Raw genomic sequence first — 20,154 nt, forward strand, 5'->3', positions numbered from 1 at the left:
CACAAGACAAAATCTCCATTGTTTACAGAAAATTATTCAAAATACAATTGCTACTTATTTGGCAGCAAGGAATATGAGTCCCATTTCAATGGTTTAACAGCTCTGACTATGGGATAAAAATAAATTCAAACACAGCTATTTGACTTGCTAAAGACAGGACCCAATCTATTTCAATAAAAGTGTTCACCTGAGAAGGAAATAGAGAAAAAGAACCAAAAAGTTCAGAGTTTCAACAAATCTTCACCCATGGTGCTCATAAGTCTTCGTAAGATGGTGGAAATACTTTTATGAAAAAAGTGGATATTTAAGTTTGTAGTCTAAAAGCCCTCCTCACTAAAAAATCCCACTCTTCCAGAATCTTATATAAAACCATGGTGCTAACTTACATCATGAGCTCAGTTTGCTCTAACTTTCGGGCTTCAACAAAGAAACACTGATGGTAAATTTAAAATGTGACTAGCTCCTAACTTATTGCCTCCCAGAGCTTCTATGTTTTCAACTGGTGTTCTGATTCTAGGCTTTTATTCTGTTAAAAATATATTTTAATGATATACCTAGTTGTGTTGTATCTGTCAAGGATTTTATTTTGGTGACATTTCAAAAGATTGGTTTTTAATCAGCCTTCTGGTAAAACTCTGCATTACTGAATAAGAAAACCAGATTTTTAACTACAAGTCACTTTGGGTCTCACTGTTGAATTTTAATAGTATAAACTAATGAATGGTTCCAATCTTCATTCAACACTCATGTCACAAGTGTTCATTCAACTACTGTGTTCACAGCAAGGTGCAAGGCTTTCTATGTGTTAGAAGAAGAAGACACAGTAATAGATCCATAGGATGTAGATGCAGAACAATTATAAGCTAAAAATGACATGAATTTACAAAGCAAAGTGACACCAAATAACACAATAATAAAGTTGTGCTGATAAGTCCTCAGGGGATGAGTGGACAATGAACTCTACACTCTATAATATGGAGGTATTAATCAAGGAAAGCCTATTGAAAAAATAACTTTTTGATTCTATTTTACTTCCTGATTATAGCTCTTGCTAAACAGCTTCCCACCACTTTATATTCGAAACCACCTTCTCAGGTCTAGAAATTTGCATTATCCTCACTTCCCCTTTTCTGAATTCCATGTCTCAAAAATTTCCCTTTCCTTTTTCCATCTCATTGTTAAAAATTATCATCTACTTCTCTCCAACATTGAAACCCTCAGTCTCAGCTCCAGTCAATTCACTTCTGAATTATAAGATTCTACTCCTGAAACCTCCCTTAAACCTCCCCTTCTCTTTTTAAGCCGTCACCTACCGAACACTGTGTCTGGCACCCAACAGGTACATACTGTCTATCAAACAAAGACAAAATCAACTTTATACTATTACTTTGATCATTCTACTCTACTCCACTCTACAAAAGCCAACTGATGACACCTTATCCTGGACAAAGCTGAGGCTAACAATCTTGGAAATGACCACTAACACATGTCTTTTGGAATACAACTGTAACGCTTCTCTAGCTTTGCCCAAAGAGCAGAATCAGACCTTTGAGACACAGATATGTTCCAGGTAAAAATCAGTGGAATCATGGGTTATAAGAGGTCCTGGAGGCAGTTCCCTGCCTCACATGCAAGGACTATCTCACACCCCTAGTCACACTTTCTGTGGATAGACCCTTTGTAGGCCATGTCCCCTTATACTTTCTAGCTCAAAGATTTGAAAGTCACTAAGAAATTGTTAGGAAGCTCAGATCTCTTTATATTCAGAGTTCTGAGGAACTGAGATATTCTAAACACATTTATATACCCTTCTGGGAGGATTAAAAAATAACCTACCCAGTGTGCCCTATTTTGAATGCCAGGAGCACATGGGTCACACCAATGATCTAAGGATGGAGATACCTCCCATCACTAAAATGAGGGAAAATCTGGACCACTTAAGAGAGGCTATCACTTGCAACTCTAGTACAGGGCATTCTTACCCTGTCTGAGAATTAAACAAGAAGAATACCCAAAAGGACATGCTGGATAACCCAATGAAATCATTATGGCATGATTTTTTGTCTTGAGAAATCCACTTCTTGTAACATCTGCTAGAGATGCAGCTTAGATAGAAGAGATTTTGTCAATCAGGAACTCATCAGGAGTGCTGGAGATAAAAACGTTAATGATAAGGAGGACTTTAAGGTTAGACTATTTCCAAGCGAAAGAGAAAGTTTATCTCTAATGTTTTTTCTAAGTAATTACAAGAACTCCCTTAAGAAATGCTTATAATATTAATTGGAATTTGAGGTATCTGTATTTACTCGTAGAGTTTAATACACACAGAGGTATATACAGAAATAAATGTGTATATGCAGGTATGAGCATACAAACATATATTTCCTACCCTTTCTATGGGAAGAGTCTACAAGCAAAGATACCCCAATGGCAGCGAGTACACCCAGCACAGAGATCTTGGTTTCTAAAGATCATTATCCAATAAAGAGAACCAGGGCTCCTTGGAGAAATAGTTGATTCAAAGGCTGGGGCAAAGAAAATAAAAGAGGGGCCTAGAATATCTTGTGGTACCAGAAGGTAGGGAAGTACTCATAAAGTACTCATAAAGTCATGGAGGTATGTCAACTTGAAGGAGTTCTCAATGGCCAAATCTGGACAGTCTGAGCAAAAAAAATGAAGAATGATAACAATGGATTCCAAACCATAGAAAAAAATTAATATCTATGAATCCCTAGTGATATAAATAAGTGGTTGAATAAACAAACAGAGGAGAAGGGTCAGCTCCTCCTTACAGTAAAATTATAATTAATAAACATAAAAGGAATAATGGAAATAGAAAATCATCTTCCGGCAAACAACAAAGTAATAATGACTACAGGCAAGAATCAGCAATGGATGTTAAAATTAGTAGATGAAATTATAATGAGAAACAAGATACTCACCTACCTCAAAGTATCCCCCCAACAAAATATTTATTAATTACAAAGACAAAAATAATAATTTTACAGTGGAGAAACCTTAACCATATGATCAAAGTCAGCAGCACCAGTATGGGTATCACGTACTCCTGATATGATAGGTTGAAAAGGGCACAACATTATTCTGTGCCATTCCTGCCAAAAATATATAATCTCAATCTAATCATGAGAAAACATCAGACAAATCCAAATTGAGCGCCATTATAAAAACTAACTGGCCACTATTTTTTTTTCTTTTTATGAAGTATAAAGCCCTAGTGGCTTTTTTAAATATAAGTTTCAGGTATACAGCATTATAATTCAATGTTTCAGGTGTACAACATTATAATTCTGTGTACACTACAAAGTGATTACCCCCAACAGTCTAGTTAACTAATTGGCCAGGATTTTTTAAAGGTATGAAGAACAAAAAGTCATGAAGAACAAAAGAAGATTTAGAAGCTGTTAGAGATTGCAGGAGACTAAGGATATAAGACAACTAAATGCAATGGATCCTGGCCTGGATCCTGGATCCTGGATGAGAAAAAGGACATCGATGGGAAAAATAATGCAATTCAAATCAAGTGTATAGATTAGTTAATGGTATTGTATCAGTGTTAATTTCCTGGCTCTGATCATTGTGCTGTGGTTATATAACATCAGGGGAAGCTGGGTAAAGTGTGTACAGGAACTCTGTGTACTATTTTTGCAAGTTTTCTGTAAGTCGAAATAATTTCAAAAAATAGAGAGAAAAGAAACACCCAACAGCACTTGGAGTGTCTCCAGATTGTAAAACTGGATGAAGAGCTCAAACATTTGTCTGTCCACCAGAATCAGAGACTTACTATCTCCCAACTACACTCTAGCAGACAAATACCAAGTCAAGTTGGCACACGTCAATTTAACAACATGTCGATTTAACAACATCTGGTACCTCACCTTGGAGAAACTAGGCTTCACTCAGCCTCCCCTAACAATACAACTAGGGCCTGAGCCACTGGATCAACCTCCACCCCCTCAAAACTCCACTGCAGTCACCAATGGCAGGGAAATGCATCCAAGTGCGAAGGGATTTTCTTATTATTGAAGAGCCTCAGATGAGCTTTGCAAAGGCTCTCTGATGTCTCAACTTTGAAATTCATGGCTGCTGCTTCTCCTAGTTTCCTCACAAATATCACCTGAAATTTGTTTTGAACTGATGACCTTAAAACCTTTTTTAATATTCTCTCCATTCTGTTCATAGCATTATTACTTGCTGAAACATGCTTATTAAAAGTGATAATCCAAGCAAGACCTAATTTAAAAAAAGAAAAAATTCAAACCTATTACTGCCATGCCGACTACTTCCAGGATACAGTTCAAAGTTAGAGGTTGACAGAGAACAGGATAACCGAAGTCTTGTAGCACAAATTAAGTTCACCAAAATCTCCCCACTGTTGTCAAGAGGTAGTTACTTTCATGGCATCAAGAAATCTAGCGGAAATTTGGCCATATACGGGCATGGTGACGCCAAGGTCACCAAATGGCTTTTGTTCAACCTGCCCTAATCTCATCATAAATTACATGAAACTTGCCAGCCAGGATTGCAAACGTCTCTAGGCTCTTTGCCATTTCCCCTACAACCCCTCTCCCCCAGAGGGTTTCCGTCACCTTTTTTTCCTCTCTTTACTTTCCCTCATGCCCATATGTTTGACACAATCTTCCATTAGCGTTCTTCTCACTAATCATTCTTTCAAAGTTCAAGATAAAGTCTATCTCTTTCCGGAAGCCTGGTCTAGAAAAAATGGAGTTAAGAATATATGCTGACTGCCAAGTGTTGAAAGACACCCCTCCTCAGTCCTGGACAATTAAACAATGTCTCCAAAATGAATCTACCATTCCATAAACTGGTGGTATGTCTGGTTTATTAAGATTATGATTTCCTTACAAGCAATGGTCATATTGCTTATACCACATGGGTTCTCAAACAACAATCATTTAGAGCTAAACGTCTCCCTGTTATCTCAGATGGCAGAGATGTCTAAGTGTCTGAAGTGGTGTAGAGTTGTAAGAGTTAGAACTTTCTGAAAAAATGAGCTAGAATCACCCCACAGCCCCCATCCATCACCACCACTGTGACCCCATCCACGTTCAGTTGAGACAGACACTAGTCCCCACTCCTCAATGCCATCCCTTTAAAACCAAGTGTCCAGAAAATAAAAAGTTCTAGTTTTTATTTCTGTGTTTTTTAATTAGAGCATAAGACAAAGCCATTGGTCCCATATTTTTGCCACCACTCAATAACTGTGTAATTACAAGTAATTATTTGGAGTCTTTGGATCCATGTATACTTGAATTGGTAAGTCAAAAAGTAAATAAATAAAAGAAATGCATTTTGCTAATGATTTTTTTCTGGAATAATCTAGAGTCATTGAAATAAAATGCCACCTACTGCTACCTGTGTCTATAGTCTGTTATCAGTCATTTGTGGTCACTTTAGTCGGACGCCCTTAATCCCGGTATTCCACCTATTTCACTCACCTCAAAGATCCAAGAGTGAAAAGTGCAAAGAGATAAAACAAACTGAGGAAAGAACACAGATGAAACATACGGGGAGATACAGCTTTCTACTTTGTGGAAACTTGCAAAGTCACACTTCTGAGATCAGACCTTGACCTGATGATGATGATGGTGATGATGGTGATGATGATGCTGATGACGCTTCCAGTGAGGGAGGGGTGAACCTTGGTTCTGAGAAAGAATGCTCCCCTAGGTAACTCACGCGCAGATGAACTGTACTTGGCTGCCCTCAGGAACCCCTTTCTGTCATTTATTATGTGTGGTTTTGTCACGTGGTATAAACCATGGTGCCACAGTCCCCAGAGTCTGAAGTACAGAAACAGGGAGCCGAGTCTCTTACCTTTCTCCTGGGAGTGTCCAAAGCTTAACTACCTTTTTGTGCTTTGAATCTTCACACACACACCCCAGAAAGGAAATTCAAAGTGACACAAAACAAGCTACTGGTAGCTGTATAATTTGGGCTTCTTTTGTAAAGTGATCTTCTAAAATACTCATTCTTTTCTAACGTATTATTAGATATGCTTATATTTCACACTTTTTAGCAAAATCTCTATTCTTCTGACTCGTGAAACCAACTTGAAAGACTATAGGATTGCAAAGACTGATATTTATGGGAACTTTGTGATTTTTTTTTCCCTTCAAAGGATGATATGATGTAATGATCCTGACACATTTCTAGTCTTTAAAATTGGGTCAGAGTTGAAAGATGGGAAGGAAGCGGAACCATTTTTGTTTTTTTTGTTTATTGTTTATCTCAGGGGTTGGAGGAGGGGAAAGTAGCACCAGTATTAATGAACTCAGTAAGCCCATGGGAGAACCTCAGACACCACGCACCTGAAGTTTGCGGCCCATCTTCCTGGGTTTCAACATTTCAAAGCATGTTTGAGGAGGAGACTCTAACGTGGAACCTAATTCATGGCAGAGAGGATGTATGAAACAGCAACAAGAGCCAATCTTTACAACCTAGAAAGTGATTCCTATGAGGATTTTAAACAAATACTCACTTTTTCTTGACTTTCACTGCCAGATAACACTAGGGCAGGTTAGGAGAGAATGAATTTTGTCTAGAAAATGTGGGTAAGCAAGTATATGGTATAAGTAAAAATCTCTTACTGCATTTCTTAGCTACTAGGTTAAAAAAAACGAAACAAAAACCACATCAAGGGCACACCCGCTGCACCACAGTATCACACATCCCCGCCAGAACTGCGAGGCTCCGCAGAATCACCAGGCGCCGTACCCAACCAACGGAGGGTCGCGCTCCTGCCCACTCTTTCTCACCACAACGGGCTGCTGGAGCTGAAACCAAATCAAATATTTCCCTCTAGTGATTTGTAAATTCCAAGTGACAATGCTGCGAAAATTAATTGAATTTTAAACAAACACGAAAGTTGGGAAATTTCTATCAAAACCTCTTTGGCGTTTCTCCTCCCCAAACTATTTTCAGCATAACATACAAAGAAAATACTTGTTTGTGTATTTTTCCTTGGAGAGGTGGGGGAGGAAGGAGGCAAGATTGAAGGCCTGGGGAGAGGGCGATGTCTCTGAGAAAAGCAGCCTCAGGCACCCCTCTCCTCTTCCAGGGATTCCTTAGTTGCAGCGCATAAAAGAAATCCCCAAAACAACTCAAATCCAAGTTAAACGTGAAGGCAAGTGTTAAAGTCAGGTAACCTGGGGAGAGCCAGGACCGGGGTCCTAGGCTCCTTGAACAAAGGTGCTTGGGTCTCCCACACCTCCAACAACTTGGGAAAGCATTTTCCTCCTTCACAGTGCCTGCAATCCTCAAAATTCACAGTGTGCACTAGGGACGAGACAGCCCACACACCAAGAGGCCTTCCTCTCTTGGTTGAGGGCAGTTTCTCCACATGTTACTTGTCAGAATACACCAAATCGAAGTCCATCGCTCCGGCCTCTGCCCTCCATTGCTGCACATGCCCTCCATCAGCCCTTCAGAAGAGTCACTCGAATGATTTGGGCCCTGGACCATAACTAAATTCACACTTCTGAGTGGCTAGGAGACACCACTGCTCAAGCACAGCTAGACCACATAAGATGCTTGGGTCTGCCATGAAACCAGCTTCTATTTCGTCTGATGCACACTGGAGGAAACCCTATTTGTTACTTTAGAGCTTGAAAATAAGTTTCATTAGATGTCCCTGCTTCAGTCAGCACACTTTCAGGGACAAAATGAAACTCATGCTTTAATGGTCAATGCAAGATCACCCAACACTAGAGCAAGGACCTGATCTGGGCTGGAAGAGAAGTTGAAGAAAGAAAAACATGCAGAAGAGACATCCCCAAGGAGAAACCCATCCCTGTGCATGCGCAAGCTGACCCAAACTTCCCCTGGGGTGGGGGGGGAACACGCCATCCCAGCCACATGTGCGAGTCCAGGGACGCGCGGGGGCCTCCCTCCTGGGGAGTGGCAGCTTCCCAGGGACAACAACGGCTCCGACACTGTTTCAGCTTCACTGTTGACTTTCCACAAAGAGCAATCTCCGCGACGGGCGCTCGTGTCAGGCAGGGCCTGATGCTTCAGAAACCTGTAATTATTCTTGGCTCCCGACCCCCCACAGCCTCTGCACCTGTGTCAGTTCAAGGCGCCAGCTGGCCATGTCCTGCCTCCTGCCTCTTAAGGGGGAGGAGGGGAGGACAGCCTCCATTGAGAACCCAAACCCACATTACTTGCCTCTTCTTCCAAAATGCAAAAACAAAACAACAATGTTAAACTCGCCAAGCCCATCCCCTCCCCCCAGTGAGTCTTGCCAAAGGAAACAAATACACATTAATTGGCTAGAGAGCCTTCATTCAAACCAAAATTACTGAAAAACACAGTAACAGGGAAAGGTCTGACGAGGGGTTGTTACTTGTGTTTTACAGCCCGCTCTTGCTCACCCCAACCCACTCCGTTAACTTTGCACACATGCACACACCCTCCCCACACTCCCCGGGCCCCTCTGCACTGAGTGGCCAAGATGGGAACATGCCGAACCCATTACATCATCTTCCCAAATCAGTTGCACAGGCTGACTCAAGCTACTGGGATTTTTTCTTTAAAGCAAACTCATTTCACTGACTCCCTTCTGGAACATTGTTATATCCTTCTCAGTTGGATTAATTAAATATACCCCCTACCCCCCTATAAAAATATACATACACAAATGATTGCTTCTTTTACCCCTAAGCACAGCTGCACACGTGTACAATGTACAGACGCACACAAGCACACGCACACAAATACACACACACACACTCAAAGCGTGCATTTCCCAAGAACAACAGGTTCAAATCCCACTGGGGCCCTCGGCAGCAGATGTGATTTAGTGACTGGTGATCACAGAGGATATTTTGAAAACTGAGAGAGTTTTCAGGGACTTCCACTGTGGAATGTTCAAGACAACGTGGGGGCTAAGAGGAATGTTTGCTCTACTCCTCAGACTGTGGAAAATGCAGCCAAAAGTATAATGAAACCAAGCCTAAGCCACTCTTCCTGACACAGGTGGTTGTACATTTACTTAATCTGAGGTACTTGGAATCAACTTCCCACAATATTCAGGGTGGCTGCGTGGGTGTGCCACTGTGCTGCTCACCCCAGTTAAGGAAACAGTAGGCCGTGTGCACTGTGAGGCAGAAGACAGGGGTGAAGAGTACTGGCCCTGGAGCCAGATGGCCTGGGTCCACACTACTTATGAGCTTGCATCACTGTTGGGCAAGTCACTTAACCCCTCTGTGCCTCAGTTTCCTCCTCTGTCTACCCCACAGGAGTGTGTGCAAGTTCAATCCCTTGATACATGACAAGTGCTCAGAATAGCCTGAAATACACACTGTGTATGCTGTAGCTATTACACAACTAGTGTTATTTTCATCACACTTCCAAGAAGACAATAAATATAAACAAAGATATCAAGGCCATGGACAAGGAAAATCAAAAATACCAAATAATTATCAAAGTAAAATAAATCTGTTGAGTTATAAAAGGTTAGGTAAACAGTGGATCCTGGCCGAGTGACTGCCCTCACTGGACTCGGCTTTCTCAGCTGCCAGGAGAACGGGTTGGACTTCTAAGGGACCTACCAGTCTGGAGTTCTATGATGCTGTCAAATTGGAGAACGGCTCACTCAGAACAGGCTCAAGGGAACTGACACATGGCTCTGCTGCCCACCTGGGTGGTGAGAGGAAGGGGGTTGGAGGACCTGGAAGAAGGTGGTCTTTGGATCCTCTTCTGCACAGGGACCCCATGGCCTCGATTATAAAGTCTAAGACATTCACTAATCCAAGTTCAGAGGATGCTATGAAACTAATTCTCTGGTTCACCATGGATGTCAACCTCATCAGCATCTAAATATAAACCTCACTAGAATACGGGCTTCTCAAACACACTGGGACCTGTCCCCGACTCACAGCCTGTCTCAAGCATGTGTCGGATGGATGGATGGATGGATGGATGGATGGATGATGAAGCAACTCCCAGTTGAAAAGTCAACAGTGATCACAATCCAGGGCAGGCAGCAGTCCAAGAGTATGATGAAAGCCAACAATTCTTCCTTTTCAGAACCAAGAACATAAGAAACAATGTGTATGCATTTATTATCAACATTTCTTGTAGGATACCTCAGTACGTTAACATCTAGCTATAAGTGATATTTATTTGTCTCTTCAATGTTTTTCATTAAAAAAAAAAAAAGTTTAAATGCTTACTGTCTAGACACATCCAGTATTCCAAACTGAGAGTGACATTTGGGTTCACAAAGGGCCATAGGGCAGCCCTGAGAGTATATACCTGTGCAGGAGGTAAAAGCCATTTCCTCGCCCCAGAGAGAGTCCCCCTCCTTTCTTCCACTTACCCTTTCCTCCTCTGACCTCCAGAAACCACCAGGAAGACAGGCAATAAAGACAAGTTGACAAGATGCTATTTTCTTTTTTTTTCTTTTTGTGAGGAAGATCAGCCCTGAGCGAACGTCCATGCAAATCCTCCTCTTTTTGCTGAGGAAGATGAGCCCTGAGCTAACATCTATTGCCAATCCTCTTTTTTTCCCCCTTTTCTCCCCAAAGCCCCAGTAGATAGTTGTATGTCATAGTTGCACATCTCTCTAATTGCTGTATGTGGGACGCCGCCTCAGCATGGCAGGACAAGTGGTGCATGGGTGCGTCCCTGGGATCCGAACCCGGGCTGCCAGTAGCGGAGCGCGTGCACTTAACCGCTAAGCCATGGGGCCGGCCCCGAGATGCTATTTTCAACTCTCATTTTTTACTGATGAAAAGAGCATGGCCTGGGAATCAGGTTCAATACCACCCCCCTTCCCCACACTGCATCTCCCCTCCCCACTAAACTACTAAACCTGAAGGAGGAGTTCACTTCCTTCTCTGAAAATGAGTGAACCACACTTGCAAAGACCCCTTCTGGCTCAAACTTCTTGTTGATAATCCTTCAACGGCCTACCATCACGCCTACTTCCTTGCTATAGCAAATTGGCTCCTACATGATCCGCCCTGTCTTCCTCATCTCTCAGCCCTCTTGCATTCACACAGACACACCAAGCTCGTACCTCTCTCAGAGCCACGGCACTTGCTTTCCTGGACCCCAGAATGTAGATTCCCCCGGTCATTGCACGCCTGCTTCCTTTTAACCTGCTATGTTTCAGCTTCATTGTCACCTGTTCAGAGAGGCCTTCTTTGATCTGCCTAGATAAACCAGCCCAAACACCCTATTCACTCTCCATCATATACCTCGTTCTATCTGCATTTTAGTACTGACCAAGTCCTGGAAAGATCTAAATTCTTTGTTCCCATGTCTATTGTCCATCTTCCCCCACTAAAGTGGAAGTTCGGGAGATGAGGGACTTAGTCTTCTGGGCCAATGGATCTCCAGGACCCAGCACAGGGCCTGGAAAAGGCATCCAAAACGTACTAGCTGAATGAATAAATGAATCAATGAAGCCACTAACCAATCCTGGAATTCCAGGGAAGAGTTTAGATCGTCTATCCACCAAGAAATCTATCCTAAAACGTCCACCTTATTAGGTCAAAAGGTTCCATCGTCACTTCTCTTCAGTTTAACTTTAGCACCCAGAAGGCGCTCACTGATTCACAGTCATCAGACAGAAGTCAATGAGCCTCGTCTGAAGACAGAGAGATCAGTCTTGGGGCCTCACATCTGCCCACGTCAAGCAGATGCAAAGCGTGCATTTCTTCTCAGCAGTCTGTATTGCGTCATGTGCTCTGAGTGTCGCTCGGAGGAACACAGCCCACCCTCTCCTCGCCTTGGCACCAGGCGCTTCTCAACTGGTGTCCTGAGGGAACAGATCGAGATCGAGGCTCAACCCACTTGATATCCTTTATTCCCATTTCTATTACCTAAAAGGACCTCCCTGAGAAAGGCAACTCTGGTCACTGGTCCCCAAAGCACTTGAGAGTCACATCGGTTTGGTCCCCAATGCTGGCACCCCTGTTTTTCTCAGTCCTTACAGGAAAAAGTGCATTTGAATAGAGCAGCCATCCAAGATGTGTGTTTTCTGTCATCCTAAACAGCCCCACACTCCACTATAGGTGGGGTCCTTGGAAATTCCTATTTTGGGCCATTCTGGTGCCTTTCCCATAAATTCCCAAACACAGGAACATTTCATTTCTCTCCACTCCCTTTAAGAATTTTACATAAAAAGATACGTCTACTGAGAGGTGCTCTTTATTTCAGGATCATTATTTCACAGATACAGAGCCCGCAAACACGGAACCTGGAAGTGAGCCAAAATCCAATTACGAGGATCTGGTGTTTGAACCAGGCAAGAGCTAAGGGTGAAAACACTGAACATAGCTGTACAGGGTTCCTGTGTGTGTGTGTGCGCATGCATGTGTCACCGACAATGAAATGTAGATTCTTTTTAACATGTTTCAGATGCCTTTCTCTAAACCTGTCATTGTTCCCAGAGTCACAAAGCTGTTCCTTTTCTTGTTCGTTATGTTAGGCAATAGGAATCTTTCACATGCTGGCTGGAAAAAGATGAGGGAGAAAGGAAGAGAAGGTTTTCCATCATGTAAAGAAAAGTAAAATTGTGTTTGGCCCATTTCTGAACCACAGTGCGATGCTGCAGATTTCAAATTAACAACTCAACCCAACTTGACAGGGAAGAATCAAATGCTGAGGGCCTGGAGATTGGGTTCCGTGGCTCTGGCACCTCACTTAACCTGAGGTGGCTCGGCTGACACCGGACATCACACACTTTCAGTTGCACCCCCTGCTTGTTGAAGAAGAGACACTAATTTGAATCATCACTGCCATCCCCTCTCCCGTTTGTTCCTGTCTGAACCAATTTCCATAGAGTTTCAAAGAAACCATCAGCCCATGCAAAGGGGAAATCCCAGCGGAACAGGAGCCACATCACAGCATAAGGGGAAGATCTAATTTCCAAGCTGGTTGCTTTGTTGTTTCAACCTCCGGGAAGGTTGCTACACATGCACAACATAAATTAAGTTTTTAAACACTGTCGTGATTTAAAATTAATAAAAACTCTCCCGGGGAAAGGTGGTTCTCAGCACAAATCTCCTTACACGGTGAAGGTCAACTCCACCACAGCTCGTGGGTGGTCTGGGTCTCTGAGGTCTCAATCATCGCAACCAACAAAATATTTGAGAACAGCATATACTCACTGAAACCAGTGCACATGCCACTGAATAGCATACGGTGAGTGAATTCCCAGTCTAAGGCAGTGTCCACATCAGGAACTCATAAACTACCTTGTTGACAGACCTCCCTGAGATGTATTTAATGGTCCAAATTAAGGATTCCTTTTTGGCAGGACAGGATATGCCAATGCGATTTCCTAGCGCCCTACTTACTGGAATAAAGCTCATGACAAGACACCAGTGTGACTACACCATTAATTAACCTGAACCACATACCAGAACATCACTGCTAATAAAACTCCCCCATAAAGAAAACATGTTTTCTCTGCTAAGAATCCCGGAATGTGGGCCCCAGCAGAGCCACTGCCATAATTAAGGAGATATCTTGAGGTTGAGTCTATATCTGCAATTGCCATGAAATTTGGTCATATTTAGCTTGATCTTCAATAACTTGAGTTCTTGTATGTGCTTTTTAGAAAAAGAAAATGAAAATGACATCACGCCATCAGGGTTTGCAAACAACTCTGTGAATGAAGGCTCGATTTTGCTCAGGGAGGGCTGCCTTATCTCTGCTGTTCTTAAAAGCACGCTCTAAGCTCTCAACCCACGACTCACTGAATCAGACATCCATAGAAACCTTCCATTTTCTCTAGAAAACAGGCTGACAGAATCAGGAACAAAGTCATAACTATAGAAGCCAGGTGAAACTGGGGCTTTTCCCATCCAATCCGTATGAAACAATATATACTTTTTAAAAGAGAATTCTTTTGTGAAAGCTTCTGAAAATGCTTCTCAATATTTACCATGTAACCTCAGAGTCCCCTATGAGACCATCTAGGCAGGAAGGATTAAAATACCCATCCTATTTATGGGAAACCCAATCCAGTAAAGAAAATTGGGTTTTCCACAGTTCTGTAGCCATACTATCAATAAGACCAGAAACAGAACCAAAATTTCTTGGCTACTAATAATTAGGCTTTTTCTGGCACAACTCTAAACCTTCTACCAGTATCTCAAAAAAAAACATTTAAAAATTCAACAACCTATCATCCGTCAGTAACCTGGAAGCAATAGGATTCCTGACTAAGAGGGTTCAGGATCTTCCCAAATTGGAAACACAATGGCTGATCCCAAACTTCATTTCACAAGCTTTTCCACTACACATCTCTCTGTAATTTCTCCTGGTGAGACTGAAACAGGTCTTGGTTTGGACAACACCCCTTTATTTGGAGATCTCTGAGTTTTCTCTGGCTGTTCCATATCTTGGTTGGATTGTTAAAAGTAAATAGAATTTCAGTCATTTCAACCTGTCCACATCAAGTGTCACTGTTGAGATAGAAACAAATGGACTCAGCATCATTTTTTAATATGTCAACTGAGAAAACTTATAATTACAGTTTGCTGAGGACCTAATTTTATCTGTTTATTGGATTAATGCCAAATATATGAAAACTAGAAGTGATGTACTTTTTTAAACAGGGGTTTGAAACTGCTATCCAACATTTTTAAAAAATATTTCCTAATTTTAATAAACATAAAAATACAATTTTGACTAAACCAGATTCAACATTCCCCTCCAACCCAGTGCCCTTCAGAATAATGGTTCTTGGCCCATTTTCAACACCAGTATTATCAATCACTCTTCTCCTTGGTTCAAGATTGAAATAGAGGGGCCGGCAGTGGCGTTATGGTTAAGTTCGCATGCTCCGCTTGGGCGGCCCGGGGTTCGCAGGTTTGGATCCTGGGCGCAGACCTACACACCGCTCATCAAGCCATGCTGTGGCGGTGTCCCATATAAAGTGGAGGAAGATGGGCACAGATGTTAGCCCAGGCCAGTCTTCCTCAGCAAAAAGAGGAGGATTGGCAACAGATGTTAGCTCAGGGCTGATCTTCCTCACCAAAAGGGAAAAAGGAAAAAAAAAGATTCAAATAGAAAATGCAGCTTGAAAAGGGACATGGAAGGAACAAGAGCAGCAAACAGAGGAGGAAGAAAACAGTAGCGATGGAGAACAGATGACCAGCAAGCCTCTCAAGCCTGTGTAAAAATCCTGGACACCAACACCTCTTACCAGGTAACACACCTCTAACCAAGGGGGCCCAGCAAACCTCGAGCAGCAGACCAGCTCAAGGGCAAAATCAATACTTGGCTGCTCCCTACATGGAACCCAAACATTCATTTGAAGTGGTTTTGTCTATAATCATCTGGGAATAACAAACTAAAACGAAAGATGGCCAGTGGGTGAAGATTATTGTGATTCAGAAATGTGTGCTGGTGGAAGACCAGCTTTGTTAAAAATCAGGTAATTTAGCATCTTATTAGGATGGGTTGCCTCATCAATCTTGGATAACAAAATCTTTCAACTCTGAGATTTTTTTATAGGTATATAAAATCAAAAGCAAGGCAGTATCACAGAGACAACACAGACCAAAGTCAGGCACACTTTAACCAGCATCTCCTTACTTAGCTCTGTGGCCTCCCTCAAGTCACCCCCTCTTTTGTCCCTGGTTTCTCATGACCAAATCTTGCTTGCCTAAGAGAAGCAAGGCATGAGGAAGATGGAATTTACTATTCTGATTCCTCTGCTTATAGGAGCGCCACATCTCCAGGTATCTCACTTTCAGACTCTAGGCTGCAGTTTCTGCCCAGTCTTCTAGGTGAGGTCCCATGAGGCAAGGCCACATGGTTGTCCTCGGAGTGCTGGGGTACTCAGGTGCTGTTTCTGAGCATGCTTTACTCCAGAAGTGAACAAGGCCCTTCCTGATAAATCTAGGTTAGGATTTACAAACTCAAATACCTACAGGGGCCAGGATGATAACAGACATTAGTGGAACAGTCAAGGAATATGACAGTAGGGACTGGTGGGGACTGTGGTAAACACCTCCCACAGAGTTTTCCTGTGAAATTCCCTATTCAAGGAGAGACCCAGCGGGGGGAAATCATGAATGAGCAGCACCTTCATTAGTTTTCTGCTCAGCAACTCTTGCCCAGCACCACTTGGCTTGAAGCCCTGCTCTCCAGAAGAATCTTGACGCGAGAATGGGAAATTTGCAGAGATGGCACCACGAGATCTCAAGCAGGAGGAAGTAAGAGCTACAACAAATCTACAAGAGCCCAGAGGTCTGGCAGCAAGTTGTGAACTTCCCCTAGGCTAAGCACAGTGCTCAGCATAATCAGCAGCTGCTCAATAAATACTTCTTAAATGAATTTTTTTAAATCTTGATTAAGAGTCACTATTACTTCTCATCACATGCTCCTCTCTGGGGTGAAGAGATCAGGTGGGTTTGTCCAACGGAATACTGACCAGGGAGAAAGAATCTACCACGACAAGAAGGTTACACATGTTTGAACTCTGCTCGCCCCTCCAGGGCAGATACTGTATCTTGTGCTTCTTTAAATTAACTTAACAATTACTTGCTGAGCTTCTACTTCATATCAGACACTTCACTAGAGACTTCAGTGAATCCTAGGGCTCAGTATCTGCATACAAGGTGCCCATGTACAGGAGGGACAAAGGCAGAGAAATACATACAATGAAAGGTAACAGGTGTCTGTGAGACTGATAACAGGAGTGAATAAGGAGTTATGGCAACATAGAGAAGGAACCAGTTCAGTCTCCTGGGGAGGTCAGTGAAGCCATGTGAAGAAATCTCATTTGAGCTAGACCTTGCAAAATGAGTGAGCTTTTGTCAAGAGGAGAAAGGGAGCAATGACATTCTAGAATGAGCATATGACATGAGCAACAGTGTAGACACACGAACGCCCCACTGTGTATTTGGACAAGGATGAGTAGTCTAGGGTTCTGCTGCATGGGGGATGGTTATGGGGCAGCAAGAAATGCATCTCCAGGGCCTAGAAAATGCCAGATATTTTTGGCTGACAATGATCTGGCCTCAGAGCATTTTTTTTTTTCTTTTGCTGGTTTGCTCTGGCCGCATCTTTACCAGTACACTTACTAAATGACAATGGCTGTTTCTCTAGATGCTCAGTGGTAATTTAGGGCAAGATTAAGAGCTCAAAAGACAGTAGTGAGGACCAGTGGTCACATTAATGCTGCCAAGTAATATTCCTGAACCTAAATGTTTTCAAAAATCATCTGAGGCATTTTCCTTTTCAGATGTATACTCCCAATTTAAAGCACACATATAACAAACCTCAAAATGAGAACAAAGAAGATAGAGATAAATATTACCAAAAAGAAAAAAGCTACTGAATCAAGCACAGAATTCAGTTCAGCCCTGAGTTTCTTGGTGGCCAAGGCAAAAAGATCAACAAGGAGTTAAGAAACTCATCAACAAGTAAAAGAAACATCAGTTCATTAGAGAGCAGCTGATCTGTGCCCCCGGGGGTTTAAAGCAAGAGGAGGAGGAGGAGGAGGAAGAAACGTGGAAGAGAAGAACAAAAGCAGGAAAGGAGATGAGTAAAAACACATATTTCCCCTTTTATTAAAAAAAAAAGGTAAAATTCCCTCATTAAAACCCCGTCAAGTGTTTTGTGGCTGAGAGGACCCAAGGTTCAGTGCCTGGGTATGTTTTTCTCCTTTGTAGCCTCTCTGTTGATGTTTTTCTGGCTTTCTAAGCAAAGAGGAAACCTCGCCCATTCCTGTAGACGCGCATTTACGACCACGTTCTCCTGGCCAGTGACCCTCAGGGCTCCTGAGGCACCTCCCAAGGGCGGAGTGTGGAGCCACTGGATCTGGCCCTGAAGCTACTGCTACTACCCAGGTGAACGCTGGCGAGTCCGTGAGGGCTCCGGGGCAGAGCCAACCCATTAAGGACAGAAAGTCCAGGCACATCTGACCTTTGGAAATCCAGCCCTGGTCGGAAACTTCCAGATTCAAAACAAAAGCGCCAGGGCTGGAAAGAGTTGGAGGAAGTGCACTGCCTAGCTGGGCCCATCCTCCACACATTCCCCCCGTGACTGAGAGGCTCACAAAATCAATAGAGCAGCATTATTAACTCTGCAATATCCTAAGAGAGGGCTTCACTCTCTGCCTGGCTGGAGAGCGAAGATGGGGGAGAGGCAGGCTGGCTCCAAGGGAGCGGATGCTTCATTAAAGTCTTAACTCTGGGGAGGCAAGTGCCGTGTAAGCTCAACAGCCAAATCCCATGTCGACAGCCTCCCATAAGAGCCTCGCCCTTGGCCAGGGAGTTGTCATAGAGGAGGAAAGTACAGCTAGATGGAGCAAGATCTGGATGGCAGAGCGGATGTTTGGTGTAGACGTACAAAAAGTCACGCCAGGGGGCTAACCCGATGCAAACATTTTAAGTATATCATACACAAGTGACACTCTTTTATCTGCAGTCACAAATTTTAAAGCACCCCATTGTTGCTCATTTTTCACTCTGTTTTCCTGGGTCACCCACAAGTACCAAAACGAACATTTTCAAATGTTTTCACCAGAAGAAAATACAGACCTATTGCTATACCTAAATGGAAATGAAACACCAAGCCTATCCTTGTGTCCCTTCCGATTTGCCAATGACCCAGTCCCACTGCCTGTATGACTCAGTCAGTGTCACCAACAAATCTCACATACACCCAACCAGTGAGGGTTCATTCCATCGTTCCTCCATGTGAAGATGGGCCTCCGTCTCTCTGTTATCCTGCCCCATCCCTCAATAGTGACAGTAACTGCCATTGCAAGGCTGCAAATTGGCAGACATTAAAGGTAAACAAAGTAAGTTTTCAGATACATCTTAATCCCCAAATACTTCCTCCAATCATGCAAATCAAGCAAATCTTTGTAAAGTCATTGTTGTCAGCTTTTCCAACTCTGGCATCAGATTCTAGATAGAAGGTTGCAAATCATACTTACATCAATTCAATCCACTTGCTGTTAAAGAAGCATCACTCTTCCCAGAAAGGTTTTTTCCTTTAACCACGTACCAAGCCAGAATCAGACAAATACAGTCTGATATATTTATTGATGTTATTCACATCACTCAACAGGGGACAATGCCAACTCACCAATTAACCCTGGGGCTCATCAGATCTATTTTTTTTAATGGCCACCACTGAGGCCCATACCTACCTGCTGCTCTCACATGCACGGACTCCGTTAGGAGGTGCTATGCAGTCACGTACCATTAAGGCCGTAACTGACACGCTTAGTCAAAATCTCTTGCCTGCCATGATCTGCTATGTGTCACAGAAAGACCTGTTAACTTTTCTTTACTTCTCTCATTTTTCTCCTATGGAAGGAAAAATATAAATCTATTAGGAAAAAAGTTGAGGTTAAAAACAAAACCTTTAAAGCATAATACACTCACTCAATGCTAACAAAATACATAGAACATGGAGCATGACAACTCTGCTCAGCAAGATTAAAACTCCAGCTACATACACAGCAGGGAAGTTACGAACCCCAGAGGAGACTGGTGATAAGTGAAACACAGGTGTCTAAAGGTTGTAAGTGTCCTCGACCCTAAACGTCTGTTCCATTTTAGATTCCTTCTGAGCAGTAACTGTAAATTTCCAGGGAAAAGTTTTGAGAACATTTTGCAGAAGTAGATAAAAGAGCTGTGAGGTGAATAGGAGAATTCCTTGGCTGTTACAGATGGCGTGGGCACGTCCCTGAGGGCATTCTCTTGGCCCCTGTCCTCGTTTTTTCGTCCTCATCACAGGCCTACTCCCAGATGTGTGTACCTATGCACCGGGTCCACACCAGACTCAAAGCTCCTCAGGGGCAGGGAAAGGGTCTGTCTGGTCACGACTGCACCCTCAGCACCGCGCTCAGTGCTTGGCACATCGAAAGCCTTCAGAAAAGGGAGAGAGAAAGGAAGGGGAGAACAAGAGGGAGGAAGTAAATGAACAAATTAAAAGAAAGAGAACCAGAAGAGTGCCGTCACCAAGATGGCGACATGGGTCATTCCTGACTTTGCTCCCCTCCCGAGGAGAGCAGCTAACAGCAGTTCATGGACAAGGCACCACTGAGAGACTCCTAAAGAAAGGGAGCCAGAGAAACTAAGCACAGCTGCAAAATTAAGCCTTCTCTGCTTCCTTCCCAATAATCCCACT

The 20,154-nt window shown here is 42.9% G+C and overlaps 1 protein-coding gene across 1 annotated transcript in view; it reads right to left on the reverse strand.

Annotated features, from left to right (window-relative positions):
* Window positions 1-20,154, reverse strand: part of KLF7 (KLF transcription factor 7) — an 86,826-nt gene that overhangs the window by 46,602 nt on the left and 20,070 nt on the right. The window lies entirely within an intron of this gene.

Source organism: Ceratotherium simum, chromosome 9 (assembly GCF_057802395.1).
Source record: "Ceratotherium simum simum isolate JZ-2026a chromosome 9, ASM5780239v1, whole genome shotgun sequence".
NCBI lineage: Eukaryota > Metazoa > Chordata > Mammalia > Perissodactyla > Rhinocerotidae > Ceratotherium > Ceratotherium simum.